The sequence below is a fragment of the Bos grunniens genome, chromosome 15, assembly GCF_055505025.1.
Source record: "Bos grunniens cultivar Pamir isolate PY7600 chromosome 15, Bosgru_T2T1.0, whole genome shotgun sequence".
Classification (NCBI taxonomy): Eukaryota; Metazoa; Chordata; class Mammalia; order Artiodactyla; family Bovidae; genus Bos; species Bos grunniens.
Window position 1 is genome coordinate 16,123,634 of NC_141179.1, and position 13,171 is coordinate 16,136,804.

The window sequence follows — 13,171 nt, forward strand, 5'->3', positions numbered from 1 at the left end:
AAATTAGAGCAAACTCCAGGAGACAGCACAGGACATGGGAGTGAGCTGCCATCCATGGGGTCACAAAGAGACAGATATGACCTAGTGACTGAACAACAACAGCAACAGCCAGGTTAAGAAAACACAGATGTTCCTTGATGGTTCAAATTCTGGTACTAGCTTCTTTATCTGAACCCATGAATTTTCATCTCCAATCTCCCCTTCCGAAGGATCCCCGCCTCCTGATTCTGTTAATCGGTTTCATAAGAATCACTGTATTTTCTTCCAGCCTACGCCAAGAGCTCCTAACAACAACTCTATAGTATAAACAGCAAAGACAGTCTTGGCATCTAGTTCTGCAACCATGGCTATCTCTCCTCTGCAGACTTGGGGAAACTGGTCTTCTTGTTTATCCCTTCAACCTTTAGGTCTCAGTCTGGGAACTGGGGTGCTAAGAATTATCAGCAACCCCCAAATCACTGGGGTCTTTATATCAAAGGGTTGAGCTCCTTCTAGTCTGTAACAGTTTCATGTATTACCTCCATTCCTTTTGATCCTCCAAGGCCAAATCTCTCAGAACTACCTCCCTTTATCCTCAGAGGTCATCTGACCTTATATTTCCTTTTAAGTATATTTGCTGCAGTGTTTTTGGACCGTGTCAGCCTCCATATCTCTCACTGTGCAAGTGTATCTTACAGCATTAAGCAGCCTCTGAATGCTGACTTCTGCAGCTAAACGTCAAACTCTAGAAGAAAGGGTGTCACCTTAGCCCTCCCTACGTGGAGATGCAAACACCCCTAAAGATGACCTTGGAAGAAACCCAGGGATCCCACCAGAGTGACTAACCACTGGCTCTGTTCTGGTAACCAACATCAGAGTGCTCCACCGGGCTCCCAAGCTAGCTTCCAACTAGATCTCCTTATGGTTTTGATCTAGGAGCCCATCCATTTCATGTTAAAATAACTGGGATCTAAGTTCCCAGAGTCAAAATAGGGAACCATGGAGCTTAAGGTAGTTCTTTACTGCTTAAGGGCCTCAGATTTCAGAAAGGAGTGCTTGGGGTGGGGGGGTATAAACCTTCCCCCTTCCCTCCCTTTCCACACCTACGATTACCATCTGACCTTCTCATTAGAAATAAAGTGTTTCTGCAGTTTGATGAATTTGTGCCCCTTCTACACTGAAGTGTATGTGAATGTGTTGTCCCGTGCGCATGAGGATGTCTGTGTGTACAAGGTCCAACTCCATAGTGAGAGTGAAGTGCCCTTGGCTGCCTTTCACAATGCCCAACGTTCACCCCCATCACAGGGATTCCTATCAGTTGTGGACCCAAAACACCACAGGTCCTTTGTGAGCAAGTGCATTCCTGCAGCCTGGCTAAATTCTACAGTGTATTTTTCATGCAAAGAGGTTACCTTGACAAGAGACAAAATATCACAAATTACACTGCCTCAATCCAAAGGCAGACACCCATTCCCAACTTCAAGTTCTCCCTTCCCACTTCATCCAATGCAAACAACAAGCATGGTATGTCTCCTTGGAGCTGGGGTGGGCACAGATGAAGCATCAGGGCCCCAATAGGACTTGCCCTCTGACCCTTCAGGCGTGGGCTTCAGGGCGGGCATTCTACTTTTTGACATTTATTGGGCTCTGGCATTTGGAACTCACAGTCAAGGATGGGCCTATGTTCCCTTATATAACAAAAAGGAAGTTTTCATAATGCCAGCCTAAGTCATCCATGATGGTGACTAGCCACCTGAGTGGCAATGCAGGAAAAAGGTTCTTGCCAAGTTCAGGGACGGAAAGAATGGGTTTTTCAAAATAGGAAGTCTTTTATGATAAATAGAGAACATTGGCTTCAAAAAATAACCCGGTTACACATTCAAGAATACACATTCAAGAAGCATGGTATTACAACGGATGATGTCTAGCCAGGAGAGCAAAACACTGTTCCTTGGCTCCGCTCCTCAGCCACTGGGGCAGGTGGGCTCAAAGGTCCGTACAAGGCAGATTTGGATGACAGTAAATGAAGGGGAAAGAATGGTGAGGGGGCACAGGAAAATGTCACACACCATCAGACCAGTGCTATGAATCAAGATATCCTCTGCTTCCAAAGATAATGCTACTGATTGGCCACCATTAGGATAAAGACTTCTTCGCAATGGGGACACAGAGAAAAAAGAAAAAGAGGAGATGGGAACTAATATTTATTGAGAAACTACTTTATATAGAATTCTATGTTGTGCTGTGCTTAGTTGGTCAGTGGTGTCTGACTCTTTGCAACCCAATGGACTTAGCCCACCAGATTCCTGTCCATGGGAATTCTCCAGGCAAGAATACTGGAGTGGGTTGCCATGCTCTACTCCAGAGGATCTTCCTGACCCAGGAACTGAACCAGAGTCTTATGCATTGCAGGCAGATTCTTTATCAGCTGAGCTAGTAAAGGTAAGCCCAGAATTCTATGCCACAACTATCTATTTGACTATAGCTTACTTCCTCTGTTGGGGTTTCCCTGGTGGCTCGGATGGTAAAGAATCTCCCTGCAATGTGGGAGACCTGGGTTTGGTCGGGAAGATCCCCTGGAGAAGGGAATGGCTACCCACTCCAGTATTCTTGCCTGGAGAATTCCCATGGACAAAGGAGCCTGGTGGGCTACAGTCCATAGGGTTGCAAACAGTCAGATACAACTGAGCGACTAACACTTTCACTTACTTCCTCTGTTAGAATGTGAAGGCAGAGAGCTGTTACTCGCATCATTTGTTTCAGTATCCTGGGACCATACCATCACTTGGCTTAAGTTAAAGGACTTAAGGAGTTAATATGTATTAAGCTGGGCACAAATTAAGCACTGAACAAATGTTAGCTATTACCACTATAATTAGTATCATCTGTATCCCATAGAAGGCTGAGCACTGAAGAATTGATGCTTTTGAATTGTGGTGCTGCTGAAGACTCTCGAGAGTCCCTTGGACTGCAAGGAAATCAAACCAGTCAATCCTAAAGGAAATCAACCTTGAATATTCACTGGAAGGACTGATACTGAAGCTGAAGCTCCAATACTTTGACCACCTGATGTGAAGCACCGAGTCACTGGAAAAGATCCTGATGCTAGGAAACATTGAGGGCAAGAAGAGAAGCGGGCAACAGAGGATGGGATGGTTGGATGGCATCACCGACTCAATGGATATGAACTTCAGCAAAGTCCAGGAGATAGTGGAGGACACAGGAGTCTGACATGCTGTGGTGAAGAGTCCGACATGACTCAGTGACTGAACGACAACAACCCAGAGCCTAGCCCTGAGTGTGGCTTTCATGAAAAGTCCAATATTTTTTTTCTGTTATGGCTAACATTTATTGGGCACTTTTGACTCTAGCCACTGTAGTATACACTGCTACACGCATCATCTCACCTTGAGCTTCATAACTGCCTTATAAAATAGGCATCACTATCAAGTCTCTGTATTTAGATGAGAAAACAAGGCACAAGACGGTCTGTGCTAAGTTGCTTCGGTCATGTCTGACCCTTTGTGACCCCATGGCCTGGAGCCCGCCAAGCTCCTCTGTCCATGGAATTCTCCAGGCAAGAATACTGGAGTGGGTTGCCATTTCCTTAAATGGCAGAAACATAAAGAAGATGCAAGCACAGGCTTTGGGATTCCAGAGCCTGCAGCTCACTCGTTCCCTGAATGGTGCGGGGGAACACAGGGAGGACAGGCAGGCGCCCTGTGACCTCTGCTGCCAGGTCCCGTGGCTCAGTCTGAGTGACCGCCACATCCCTGACTCACACCCTAGCTAAAGCATCAGAGCTTTCCGTAGGTTCAAGCCACCTCAGGGGAAGCATGAAGGCTAGAAAGCTGCCCCTGTGTTGTTCTCTTGGACTGTTACTTACCTTCAATGCTGTTGTCTTTCATAGGTTAATGTCTCTTCTACACAAGCATTCAACTAACACTATTAAGGGTCTACACCATCTGCCAGGAAGCACAACTCATCACCTCGCTTTATCCTCACACACACCAAGACAGGACCACCACCAGGTTCTGCTCCTGTCTCATGGAATTGGAGAAATCTTGGAACACTGAAGAAAGGGATCTTTTCCCACCTGCCACCGAACTGACTATTAAATATATCTGAGCAGGGTTGAAAAGCCTCTTCGCCCCAAGTCCACAGTGAGGTATTAGAAACAAGAATCAAGGAACATTTAAAGAGCCACATCTGGGATTTCCCTGGTGGCCCAGTGGTTAAGACTTCACCTTCCAATGCAGAGGGTGCGGGTTTGAGCCCTGTCAGGGAACTAAGATTCCACATGCCTCGTGACCAAAAAAATCAAACATAAACCAGAAGCAATACTGTAAGTAATTCAATAAAGACTTTAAAAATGATTCACATCAAAAAAGTTTTAATAAAAAAAAACAGAGCCACATCTATGATTCAAAATAGGGTCATACAGGGAATATATGTGGGCTGATCTTCCATCATCAATGATTTGGACCATGACTTTAAAAATGATCCACATCAAAAAAATTTTAATAAAAAAAGAGCCGCACCTATGATTCAAAAAAATAGGGCCATACAGGGAATATATATGGGCTGATCTTCCATCATTAATGACTTGGGACCGTGACACATAGCCTGCCCCAGAATCTGCACTCATCTCTTGCTTCCTAATTTACAGCCCTGCCCGACTCACAGTCCGGACAACCTACCACCACTGGCCTTTGTCATGGTTTTGTTCTCTTGAATTTTTATTTAAATATCATTTAATTTTTCATGCATTATTATTCTTCCTAATTAGTATCATGCATGTTTTCTGAGGGTAGAAAATTATGACTTACACTAAATTGGTACCCAGTACATTTTTGTCAGTTGATTTGGCCCCAGAGCCCAACAGCCAGTTATGAGGTCATATATGCTTTATGAACTTCAACACTGTTTTATTGAGGAAGAGACCTCTGGTATTTATATTTGATCTGGATAATATAGTTAGAATCTCCAGTCATGACACTGCCAATTTAATAACATGGCTCCATGTCACTTCCTTTCTCATACACAAAATGCAGCTCAATACTGAAGTGATAATGTAATTTGGATTAGGGAAGCAAGATCATTGGTGACAGCTACTACTCAACAGTCCCTTTGCTTCTCTCTGCACACAACAAGACTTCATAAATAAGCTTGTTTGCATAGTCTTTAAAAACATTTTTTGGGGGCCGTGCCTCACAGCATGTGGGATCCCCAACCAGGGATCAAACCCATGACCCCTGCATTGGAAGCACAGAGTCTTAACCACTGAGCTACCAGCGAAGTTCCCACAAATAAGCTTGTTTAAACATTTGTATTTACATTACACCTAAATGTGTAATGTACTAAACGTGCCATGAATAGCACTTTACCTCTACTGTCACTTCATTCTCACAAGCTTGGACATTCCCTGCTCTCACAACATGTATTATTATTCTGTTTTTAAAGTATGCAAACTAAAGCTCAGAGGATTAATAAACCAGAGATCTCAGTCTTTACAAAGCAAAACAATGGGCTATGAACTGGGAGTTGGAACTCACATACCTCCACCACACCAGGGCTATCGCCCCATGCTAGCACAAGACTGGAGTATTCCTTAATATGGGACTCTTTCTCTGCTTCTTTCTAGCCATGTAACCATGGACAAGTTTTTAACTTCTTCTTCACCTTTAAATGGTGATAACGACGGAGATTTCAGGGGAATACTATCTCATACTATTGCAAACTGGAACAAGAATCTTGGGGAAAGATAGATTTTGAAAGATAGGTATAATTTGGGCAGCTAGAGATGGGTGAGGGTTGTTGGGTTTCTCAGGAGAAAGAAATGATATGGGGAAAAGGCTGGGTGAATTTGATGACCAGCAGAGAGTCTGATGGAGAAAGCAACGGCAACCCACTCCAGTACTCTTGCCTGGAAAATCCCATGGATGGAGGAGCCTAGTGGGCTGCAGTCCATGGGGTCGCTAAGAGTATGGCATGACCGAGCAACTTCACTTTCACTTTTCACTTTCATGCATTGGAGAAGGAAATGGCAACCCACTCCAGTGTTCTTGCCTGGAGAATCCCAGGGACAGAGGAGCCTAGTGGGCTGCTGTCTATGGGGTCGCACAGAGTCGGACACGACTGAAGCGACTTAGCTGCAGTAGCAGCAGCAGCAACGATAGTTATCTACTTCACAGAGTTGTTATGAGAATTAAATGAGACCATGTATATAAAGCACTGCACATAGTGTCTGTTATTTGGGAAAGTACTTAATAACTGCTAGTCTCTGTTATTATTATTACACTGCTAATGGGTGTCAGGAGAAAAGCAAAGGATAATGCACCCTTGGGTGTCCCTTCCTCTTAAAACACTCTGTGTGGAGAATCCCAGTCCCTAACACTAAAGCTTCAACCTGGAAACAAAGCAAATGCCAGCACCACAGAAGCTTCTATTTCTGAAGTGATTTCTTGCAATGCAATGCAGAACAAGAGTATAATGTCAAGGTGATGCACATGCATGTCGGGACCCTCTCTTGAACACAGATCCTCACTTTCTTCTAGACCTGTACTGTCCAAAATGCTAGCCACAAATCACATGTGGCTACTGAACACCTGAAATGTGTCTCATCTGAGCTGAGATGTGCACGAAGTACAAAAGGCACATCAAAATTTGAAGACAGTACAAAAAAGGTAAAATATCTCAGCAATAGTTTTTTATGTTGATAACCTGTTGAAATGATAATGCTTTAGATATAATGGGTTAAATAAAACATGCATCCAAATGTACGTTTTAAAATGGATTAACTAACGGTATGGAAGTTCCTTAAAAAAACTAAAAATACAGTTACCGTATGATCCAACAATCCTGCTCCTGAGCATATATCCACCAAACACAAAAACCAATTTGAAAAGACACACACGCTTCAGTGTTTACAGCAGCACTACTTACAACAGCCAAGACATGAAAGCAACCTAAGTGTCCACCCACAGACGAATGGGTAAAGAAGATGTGATAAGCGTACACAGTTGAATATTACTCAGCCATTAAAAGAAAGAAATGCCATCTGCAGCAATCTCTACGATGGACCTAGAGAGTCTCATACTAAAAGAAGTCAGACAAACACAAATATATGGTATCACCTGTATCTGGAATCTTAAAAAAATGAAACAAATGACCTGACTGACAAAACAGAAATAAACTCGTAGACATAGAAAACAAACTTATGGTTACCAAGGGGGGAGGGGTTGAGGGGGTAGATAAATTAGGAGTTTGGAATTAGATACAAACTACTATACATAAAACAGATAACAAAGTCTTACAGTATAGCACAGGGAACAATATTCAAAAACAGAAAAAAAATTTAATGTAGGAAGTATAATGTATAAATGAATCACTGCTTTATAGCAGAAACTAACACAAACAACACTGTAAATTAACTATATTCAATTTTTTAAAACGGGTTAACTAAAACATGTTTTTAAATTAATTTCACCTGTTTCTTTTCACTTTATAAAAATGTGGCTGTGAGAAAAATTTTAATTAGATATCTGTCCCACATTATATTTCTTTTTTAAAGGATGTCAATGTCTAAGTTTTTTTAATTTAGCATTTTAAATTTTTAAATTCTTATTAGAGTATAGCTGACTTACAATGTCATGTTAGTTTCTGCTGTACAGCAAAGTAAATGAGTTATTCACACAGGCACACACAATACATACAAATGTATCTCCACTCTTTTTTAGATTCTTTGCCCACATAGGTTATCACAGAGTATTGAGTAGAGTTTCCTGTGCTATATAGCAGGTCCTTATCAGTTATCTATTTTATACATAGTGGCATCTATACATCAATTCCAATCTTCCAATTTATCCCTCTCCTCTCCCTCCTCAACAATATATTTTCATTGTTCAGCACTGCTTTGGTCCACACTACATGTACACCAAAAGGCTTCATTTTGGAAACAATTCCAGAATTCAGTGAGCAACAGAGCAATTCACGCCAACAGACCAGTAGTCCTCACTCTACTAACCCCAGATCTCCAAGCATCAATGGTGACCAGGAACCTATATTCAAAATACTATATGTTTTGGGGGCTTCCCAGGTGGCTCAGGGGTAAAGAGTCCGCCTGCCAATACAGGAGACCCAGGTTCTGTCCCTGGGATGGGAAGATCCCCTGGAAAAGGAACTGGCAGCCCACTCCAGTATTCTTGCCTGGAAAATCCCATGGACAGAAGAGCCTGGTGGGCTACAGTCCATGGGTCACAAAACAGTCGGACATGACTTAGTGACTAAACAACAACAACATGTTTATCTACAATTAGGCCATCATGCTAACATTTAATATGGCTTGTGTGATTGCCAAAAGTTGTCTAAAACATAACAGGAAAAGAGACATCAATGGATAAACAGATGAAGGATGTGTGACCAAGTAATTCAAAAGAGAAACTGCAAGCAGCTAAACAAATTTCCCAAAGCAAAGTTATTAATACACAACTAAAATCAAAACAACTTTTTTCCATTTATCAATATTAACAATCAGTTCAATGAATGTTTACTGAGCTTTAAAGCAAAGATTCTTTAAAATTCTCAAGACATGATACATATTAGGACTTTGCTTGAGTAAAACATTACAGAAAAATGACTAGAAGGAACTAAGACAAAAGGACAGAATGACAGTCTCCAGATGACAAATTCATGGATTTGTTTTCTCTCTTCCTATTTTTCTATTCTTTATGTAATTTCTACAATGAATATGGCTAGCTATTCAAAAATTTCTGCATTAATATATATGTTCATCATAGAAAAACATATATTAGCCACAAGGGCTTCTCTTGTGGCTCAGCTGGTAAAGAATCTGCCTGCAATGTGGGAGACCTGGGTTGGGAAGATCCCCTGGAGAAGGGAAAGGCTACCCACTCCAGTATTCTGGCCTGGAGACTTCCAGGGACTGTACAGTCCATGGGGTCACAAAGAGCCAGATATTACTGAGTGACTTTCACTTATAGAAAAATTAGAAAATAGAGATAAGTCAAAAATCAGCACTGTTATTTTAATAATCAGAGGAAGTGAACATGACAAAATAATGTTAAAATGAGGTGAAAAGAACAAATGGCAAGGTTCAAATTTTAAGACTTCTCCCTCAGTAAAAATACCTCTTATTTACCTAGAGGTTTCCAATTTAGAGTATTTTCTTATACTTTCTGACTGTGAAAGCAACAGTGAACAGAGTATTTTAGAGTAGTTTTGGCTGGATAATGGAACTGCAGGCAATTTCTGTTTCCCTTCTTTACCATTTTTTAGGGAGTGGGGAAGTGGGAGTTATCTATATTACTAGATTTTTGATAATGAAAGTGTTTCATTGGTGTAAGAGAAAATCAGTTACTTTTAGGAAACATCAGCTACAACAAATTGCAGATAAGGAAGCTGAGGCCCTGAGAACTTAAGCAATTTGCTACAAAGTGGAAGAGCCAGGACTTAAAAGGGCTCAAAACTTCTTTCCCCAAACCCACAGCCTTCCCACCTGGATCCCTTTGGTGGTGCAACACAGGACTCTTAAGTGTTCAGGCTGAGTCTAGACTCTTGGGTAAACTAAGACCCAAACTATTGCTAGGCAGGATGCATATGGATGATCCTCTTGTTTGGAGAAGCCATGCATTTAATGCACTGCAGCTGGAGTTGTGTTACATTTCCTGAGAAAGCAACCTAAACTTGACCCCAGCCTTTTCAAATTCCCACACCGCAGAGCCGCTCCTCACAATAAACAGGGCATTTTACTTGGCTCACCCAGCCACAATTCAGCTTAAAAATTGTACAAACTCGTAAATTTTAATTCTGGTATTCAAAACACATGTTTAGCTGGTGGGATTTAAAAAAACACTCCCTGGCCTCATTTTTTGTTCAGAGCAACGCGTGGTGGTTAATCCATAAGCTTTGGGTCTGGCTCACCTTTTAATGCCACATAGCAATTCATTTTCGTTAACTATCTACACTGCAAATCAGCACTTTGGAAACACACTCACTCGGACAATCCCCCTTCCTCCTCCAGCCATTTCCAACTCAGAGTGAGAGGGGGCCACTGAACATTCTCTGTTGTACTACACAGCACATTTGAGACCTCACACCCACCCAGAGTAAAGCTGCTCTTCAGCCCGAATTCTCAGGCTTGTTGCACTCTGGCCACACCGCTGGGTCGGCGTGGGTTCCTGGCAAGAGGCACGGTTTCTCTCTAATCAGCCACATGGGCTCCAGGACTCTCCTCTTTGCTCCCCCTCTCCCCGCTGCATTGTCTGACACGTTCCCAGGGAGCATGGGGCTTCCCTGGTGGCTCAGACAGTGAAGAATCCACCTGCAGTGCAGGAGACCCAGGATCCATCCCTGGGTCGGGAGGGTCCCCTGGAGGAGGGCACGGCAATCCACTCCAGTATTCTTGCCTGGAGAATCCCAGAGACGGAGGAGCCTGGAGGGCTATAGTCCATGGGGTCGCAGAAAGTTGGACACAACTGAAGCACCTGAGCATCAGAGAGCATCCGGAACTTTGACTCTGTGCTAAATAAAACCAAACCAGGAGGTTTTTCTAGAGGAAAATTCATAGTGAATATTCTAAGGAAAACATGCATGATTTGGGAGGCTGAGCACACCACAGGGTCCCTCCATGAACGCAGGAAACCACGAGCCCCCTGAACTGATGGGAAGGATGGCTGGCCTGTGAAGAGACGAAGCAAGCATGTTCTATGGAACAGGATCCATGGCACCACTGGCTCTGATGTCATCTCTTTTTTAATATTTATTTGGGGGATCTTTGTGGTGGCATTTGGAATCTTTAGTTGCAGAATGCAAACTTAGCTGTGGTGTGTGAGATCTAGTTCCCCAGTATTCATTCGTGCCTTCACTTCCATTAACGGGACAGACCAGTCAGTCCTAAAGGAAATCAATCCTGAACATTCATTGTAAGGACTGATGCTGAGGCTCCAATACTTTGGCCACCTGATGTGAAGAGCTGACTCATTTGCAAAGACCCTGATGCTGGGAAAGAGTGAAGGAGGGAGGAGAAGGGGACAACAGAGGATGAGATCACTAGATGGCATCACTGACTCAAGGGACATGAGTTTGACTAAACTCCAGGAGCTGGTGATGGGCAGGTCTGGTGTGTTGTGGTCCATGGGGTCTTGAAGAATCGGACACGACGGAGCAACTGAACTGAACTGATGAAAGTCAAGGAGGCCTTGACCGGTGGTCTCTCCACGGGGTTTCCCACAAGAAGAGACCTGCTACACATCTCCCATGGTCCGCGGATCAGAGCAGGTGAGAGAATTCGTAAGCTATGGTAAATCAGTAATGGAGACAAGAACTCCAGATTCTTACTCATCCTAAGCTCTGTGCTCTTTAGACCTTTCCATCTCTAGACAAAAAGCAGTGAAGTCTTGATAGTGTGTGATGGATGGGGTGAGAGCTCTGAATATCCACAACATACTGGGGCTGTCTTTGCAGCTTGAGGCTAGAACATGAGCCCAGTGATCTCAGACAAACGCCTCCCTGACTCAAGGGTCGTCCATGAGGCACTGACCCAACAACCGGCAGCTTCCCAAACCATCACCATTAATGACAAACTGATAACCTGTTAAGCACAAGGAAAGGTGACAGTGAAGTTAAAGGGAGACCTGCTCTTCTCTGGGCTTCCCAGGTGGCTGAGTGGGAAAGAACTCGCCTGCCATTGCAAGAGCCGGCCGAGGCACAGGTTCAATCCCTGGGTCGGGAAGGTCCCCTGCAGGAGGGCATGGCAACCCACCCCAGTATTCTTGCCTGGAGAATCCCATGGACAGAGGAGCCTGGCGGGCTGCAGCTCACAGGGCTGCAGAGTCAGAAATGGCTGAGCACACACGCAATGGCTCTTCTTTTGGTCAAAGATAGCTTGAACATCACACCGTGCTGAGCTTCAGATCCAGTCCTTAGAGCTCAGGCCACACTGAATGTGTCTGAAGCAGGGCTGGTGTGGACGCAACTCTGTTTACCCTGCTGGCCAAAGGCTGCCCTGGGGGAGCCATGCTGGCGAGCTGTGGCCAGGCTCACAAAGCCACCTTGTAGCTCTGGGGCTGAGCCTCAATAGTCTGTCTGTTACATCTTCTAGGCCATTTTGATGTGTCATGTGGACCCAGCTGCCAAGCCCGGCAACCAGCTCAAATCCTTCAGGCATTGCTTCTTCTTTCTGACGTCATCACATCGAAACACATGACACCACCCACAAATACCTGGGCAGCCCTCCAGGAATAGCTTCCTCCTCCCCCTTCCTATCTTCCACTCACAGCATACCTACTGCCAAATGATAAAAAGCAGCAAGACCCCTTTATGCCCTGCCACGTAACCAAGAATAAAGCCCAAGAGGAGTAAGGAGACTAAGGATATTTCTACTTTTGATCAAGCTCTAGACACAGAGTTAAATGATTAAGAAAAAAAAAAGTGAACTGTCACAACCCAAACTCTGATATGATTCTGCAATCAGTCTGCTAAGTCTGCTAAGTCACTTCAGTTGTGTCCGACTCTGTGCGACCCCATAGATGGCAGCCGACCAGGCTCCCCTGTCCCTGGGATTCTCCAGGCAAGAACACTGGAGTGGGTTGCCATTTCCTTCTCCAATGCATGAAAGTGAAAAGTGAGAGTGAAGTTGCTCAGTCATGTCCGACTTTTATCGACCCCATGGACTGCAGTGCACCAGGCTCCTCCGCCCATGGGATTTTCCAAGCAAGTACCATGGATTATTTATCTCTGGCAAATCAATGTGCTAATAACCAGAAATTTGAAGATATATTTTTCCTCTTCAAACCTAATAGCTTTTAAATTTCAATTTCTCCTTGGCTTAAGGAATCATAAAAGGGTGAGAACAAGAGCTCTCCCAGGCTGCACTTGGATACCCTGGTGGGGTCACACTGTGTCCGCTGCGTCCTGCTGCCTGTCAGGGGCCTGCCTGTCGGTACATTGCTTCAAAACTGCCACTGCCACCGAAGGCAGGGAAACGGGTCAGCAGCTGCCAAGTGAGTGACAGGCCAGCTCACTCTGCCAAGGCCCAGTCACTCTCTATTCAGAAGATGTACAGCCAAAGTAGGCCCTGCACCCAGCCATTGGGGTCACTCAGGAAAATCTCAGCTCATTTGACTTAGAATCTGATAAAAAAGAAACCTCTGGCAAGAATGAAGACAAAGCC

The 13,171-nt window shown here is 44.0% G+C and overlaps 1 protein-coding gene across 20 annotated transcripts in view; it reads right to left on the reverse strand.

Moving 5' to 3' along the window:
- AMOTL1 (angiomotin like 1) overlaps window positions 1-13,171 on the reverse strand; it is a 199,060-nt gene that overhangs the window by 67,177 nt on the left and 118,712 nt on the right. The gene's annotated exons all lie outside the window — the stretch shown is intronic.